A 6,000-nucleotide genomic window follows, 5' to 3' on the forward strand; every position below is an offset into this window, starting at 1 on the left:
GAATTTAACAAAATAGTGATTTTACAACCGGACGTTTGTACTTAGCCATTTCAGTGGCCTTCAAATTTTGGTCATAACGCCTAGGTCAGGTTTAAGATGTTACATTACTTGTAAAAATCATTGAGGACAGTATAGTATAGAGATAATGAATAACATTTGTTTATTTCTATGAATAATCAATTTGATTATTTTAGTAATTTATCTAATATAATGAAATTATTATACTGAGGGGGATCCTAACATTCTCCCACTTGTCCTAGTGGAGTAAATGAATCATATTCCGCATCTTATATTGCCTGACATGCTTTACTAAAACTTCTAGCCACTAGAACTCAGTGAAGACAATCGTCGCGTTGTGAAGAATATCACCATATAAGGCTTTAGCTAAATTTGATAGGTGCTTTGAGAGACGCTCTTATTATGGCTATAAATGAACAAAGGGTTCGATGAACAATTTGATTTTTGTTCGTTTATACTCGTTTATCAAGCTAAATAAATAAGATTTTAAGGCTCGTTTGTTAAACGAACCAAACACAAACAAAGCTTGTTCAGTTCATTTATGTTCATAAAAAAACTCGTTTATGTTCGTTTAAATCTCGTTTATTGTTTCGTTAGTATATATTAATAAAATTATTATGGTTTGTATGTTTTTTTCATATATAAAAATAATAATGTTCACAAATATGCTTGTTTAACTTAAACAAATGAATATGAACACACAATTTTAAATAAACGAATATGATAAAAAATTTAAAATTCTTAACGAACACAAACTGAACACGAATAAACTTAAAAATAAACAAACGAACATGAACAAAAATACGTTTATTCAAACTGCGGTAACTCTTATGAAGAATATCACCATCTGACAAGAAAAGATTATTACCATCTCGAAGTCGCCAGTGTAAGCCTTTTAACAACAACTCTCTTCATTGCAAAATACTTTTCCTTGCCCAGTTGTCTGCAGGCTTTTGCTTTGCTCTAAGGAAGTATTCATTCTTGCATATTTAGGTTCCAGTGTATTCTTTAGAAGGGAACGGTCACCTTTCAAGATCCTCCAAGCTTGCTTTGCAAGTAGGGCTTGGTTGAATAGCTTGCAGGATTTGATCCTTAGACCACCTTTTGGGAATGGTTGACAGATTTGATTTCAATTAACGAAGTGCAAGCTATTATTATTTTCAGTCTGGTTCCACCAGAAGTTCCATATAATTCGGTTAACTGTTGAGCAAAGCCCTTAAGTGGCTTTGAAACATGACAGGTAGTATATAGGAAGGCTCGTCAAAGTGGACTTGATGAGTGTTAGCTTGCCTCCAAGGAGTTTGCTCAAATTTATATTTTCCTATATATTTCAAGAATAATGATCCCATCTAAATTAATGCTAAATTTACAATAAATGAAGTTTAACTCAGGTGGATGGATATTAGCAAAAAAACAATCCAAGTTTAGAGCAAAATCAGCATTTGTTTTTTTTTTTTTTATGCTTTTTGCATTTACAGCTAGCAAAAGTGATTAAAATAAAAGATGCTCGTATATTTATGAAATCAATAATTAATCCAAGTTAGCTGCCCGACGTTTATCCTTTCCCATTATTTAATTGGGATAAATTTTCTTCTTCTTTTGTGAGATGAATGTGAACACCCTTTAAACTATTCCAACTCCACATGATGGATGCAATATATATAATTTATATACATACCTGTCTAGGGATTAAGGATTCATTTCGTTGCTTTCCGTATTATTATTATTTCACATCCTCGCCTATAAACTATGTTTCTTTTTCTTGACTACTCTGCCCATGATAGCCCAAATTATTATTTAAAATAATGTTAGTATTAAATTGCAAAACTTTTGTCCGATACCTCTTTTGGACAGATCTAACATTGACTATCAAGACTAGGAAAGATGGTAACTTGATCTCATCAACTGTGTTGCACTGTTGGGATTACGAATAGTCAAAGCTGAAATTAATAGATATGATCGAGATTTTGGCAAATCCCATACTTGAAGGCATGCATGAAAACTTAGTACTTTGCGTTGTACTTAAATTCCGACGTTTTTGGTTTCTACGAAGAAACATGTCATCGTATCTCCCTATTGGACATGAGAATCCTCATCACATGCGTCTGCCTGATCAAACCATCCTAATAAACAATTTACACTTCATCCTATATAATAAAAAACTTGGAGAGATGTATACGTAATACCAGTCTAGGGATTAAGTTATTATTTTATAAAATTTGATGTTTTTATAGAATTGTGGGTGCATATATATAAAAACTGATAACCAACCAGTGCTTAATTTAATTAAATGTAAAAATTGTAAGCTTGTGGCTGATTAGTACGACTGTTTTTTCAGTACGTTTCCCATTTGACTAAGCTCGAAAGAGGCGTGCAAAGGCAGAAACTTGTGGGCGATGATTGTGTCTTCCACATGCATCCTCTGCCCTTTGTGTATGTCTTATTATATTTGTATGTATCTTACTGTTATTAATTTCTTACCTCAGTATTTAATCAAAGATGCATGATCATTTATTTTTATTTCATGTAATATAAAATAATTAAAATGTTTTTTAATAAGTTAACCTACGCTTAATTCGCTTTGCATTGGCATTGCTGTTAGTATTGGAAGATGTAGGTTCAAGCATACTGAAGTATGTTTATCCTCCTATTTAAGGGTTGAGGGGAGATTAAAGGTAGTTCTAAGCATTGCATCAAAAATATGTGTTTTAATAAGATATTTTTTATTTATAAATTTTAATTATAGATAATAATAAAAGTGTAATTCAATATTTATCCAACTTAATCTACCATTTTTTTAATTTTAATATAATATTAAAAATAATAGTATAAATTACAATTCAAAATAAACTTCAATATTTATTCAACTTCACCTATTTTTGTTTTATATTTAGTTGTAATATAATAATAAAAGCAATAGTTTAAATTAAAATGGAGTATAATTATAAAGTATAATTCCATATTTTATCGTACATTATCTATTTAAATTTTTTATTTAGTTTTAATATAATAATACTTCCTTATGTTCAAGTAAGAAATAATTTAAACCAATAAGATGTTTATTTATAAATTAATATAAGATTTTAAATTAAGATTTAATGCAAGGTGTAATTCAATATTTAAACTATTAGTATAATAAGAAATTGGTTGTTTATAAATTTTAATAGTTTAAATTATAATGAAAATGCATTTCAAGATGAATATAAAGTGTGCTCGCAAGCTATTTGAGTTCGACTCGAAAAAATTCGAATTCAATTTAGTAATTATCAAACTGAGCTCAAGTTATCGACTAAGCCGAATTTGAGCTTAGTAAAACTTGACTTGAACGGTTTGCGAGCCTTATCGAGCTTTTTATCTTCTTATATTATTAAATTATGCCATTGCCCTTAATATATATTTTAACCATGAGTTTAATTATTGAGTCGAGTTCGATCTTAAGTACAAAAATTGGTAAACGAGCTTAATCGAGCTCGAGCTTAAAAATAGATGTTTGATCGAGCTCTAGCTTGGTAGTCTTCGGGTTTGGCTTGGCTCGATTACACCTCTAATGGGAGAACTTATGCCATTTACCCCAATAAAACTTTAACTTAAACACTCAACCCAAGCATTTTTTATGTATATATACTTTATTACCTCCATCGATTGGTTATCTATACTTATCTAACCTAATTCTTATATTTAAGCACTTTGTTGAGTTGGTGTCACCCTTAATCAGGTCACCAACTCAATTATGAAATTACAAAAATACTTCTTCTTTTAAATTATAAGTAATATTATTACAATGTAACCTTTTTTATACTTTTATATAATCTTTAAGTAAAACAATTACAAATTGAAAATTTAAGGATCAAACAAGTTTATTACCACTCCACCAATATTCATTATTGAATAAAATTTAAAAGAAAATGCTTTTAGCATAAAATATTTTCTTTCACCCGCATTACAGGTGTGACAAAATCTAGTACTATATAAGTAGTTAAGCACTTTATTGAGTTGGTGTGGTCACCAACTCAGTTATGAAGTTACAGATATATCTCTCTTTTAAATTATAATTAATATCATTATAATATCACTTTTGTCTTTCTGTGCTTTTATATCATCTTTAAATAAAACAATTATAAATTATAAATCCAAGGATAAAACATGTGTTCAATAGTACTGAAATACAAATTTATTACCATTTCACCTATTTTTATTTTAAAATATTTTTAGCATAAAATATTTTCTTTCACCTATATTGTGGGTGTGGTGGTTAAATATACTTTTTGATACCCATGTCTTGTTCTGATATGATGAAATGGAAGCTAAAATAGGTACCAATTTAAATTAAAATATATATAGTTATCAAAAAAGTATATTTACCCTATTTTAAATTACAATGTTAGTGTATTTCAAGATGAATATAAAATGTAATTCAATATTTATTATATTTTATTTATTAACATTTTTATTTTTAGTATACTAATAAAATTCTTATGTTTAAGTTTGTAACACCCTATATCTAGCCTAGGCGACAAGCCAAGTCTGGTGAGCTACATTAAATATTCTTGGAAATCCAATCTTTCAAACACAATTTAATAGCAGTTCGAAACCATATAAAAAAACATTCATAAAAACTCCAGAAACTTAGTCCAGATAACAAAAATCTTAGGAAATTCATTTATACGAAATTACTGAAAACATAAAAGCCAATAAGAAGAACGATCGAACTCCCGACACGCCGACCCGATCAAGTTGGTCAATTGCCTGTAATTCAGTCAATAAACAAAGTGAGTTGATAATTTAATGTACGTAAAAATTATAAATTCAATCACAATTATGAATATATCAGTAAATTCTCAAATTCAATTTCAAAACCAGATTCATTGAACATTTCATACAGTTTTAACAGATCAGACATAAAACAGATAATTATAATTTCAGGTGCAGAACAAATCAGAAACAGATGTGGTTTTCCTACCCCCATGCGCTACACACCATCTCCAACCAACCCTACGCACCATAAAAGGTATTTAATATCCATCCAACCTTACACACCACATAGTGTCAGTATGACACGTTTCCCTAATTGCAGTCTTACTGCCAAATCAAATTGCGATATACGCCAAATTCAAATACAATTTGTGGTTTAGCCACTGAATCAGTACAGGTCACTTCCTCATTAAACAATAATCACCCAATGCAATTGCAGATTACAAATGACAGATATCAAGCATGCATATACAGCTATACAGACATAGTTTTAAGTCAGACAATACAGATTAATAACATTATCAGTCATCGCGTTCAATGAACACACTTATAATCAACTAACCAGTCTCAGATCACGGAATAACAATTTCTACAGTTCAAGTCAAATCATGCGAACCCTACGGAAGGCCCACGTTCACTTCGAACGACACATACGATCCTAGGAAAAATCCCAGTGACATAGTCCACACGCCCGTGTAGATTCAAACAGCTTGAGTGTCTGGCTCATGTGGTCTACACGACCTAGCACACGCTCTTGTGGCCCCAAATAATGGTTCACACGGCCTGGCACACATCTGTGTCACCGGTCCGTGTGACCCCTACACCAAAACGGTGAGCTACATGGTTTGGACACACGTCCGTGTCCCTAGCCCGTGTGGCTCTAATTCATAAAAAGTGAGTAACACGGTGGGGAGAAACGCCCGTGTCCCTAGCTTGTGTGTCTCTAATTCATAACCAGTGAGTTACACGGTCTACCACATGGCCTACCACATGGCCTGGCGCACGACCATGTAGCGTCGACAGCCTAATTTCTTGATGGTCAAAACTCGAAGAAAAAAGGGTTTCTTGTACCCACCTATTACGAGATTGGAGTAAAAAAAGCAGCAGAGACTCCAAAACCTAAAATTGAGCCAACATAAATCAAATACACAATTACTTTCAACAATCACTAAGTCAAACACAAAATTGAGTTCCGTCGAAAAGTTTCAGTACAAAATCCAAACTCGAAAC

Source organism: Gossypium raimondii, chromosome 12, assembly GCF_025698545.1.
Source record: "Gossypium raimondii isolate GPD5lz chromosome 12, ASM2569854v1, whole genome shotgun sequence".
NCBI classification, from domain to species: domain Eukaryota; kingdom Viridiplantae; phylum Streptophyta; class Magnoliopsida; order Malvales; family Malvaceae; genus Gossypium; species Gossypium raimondii.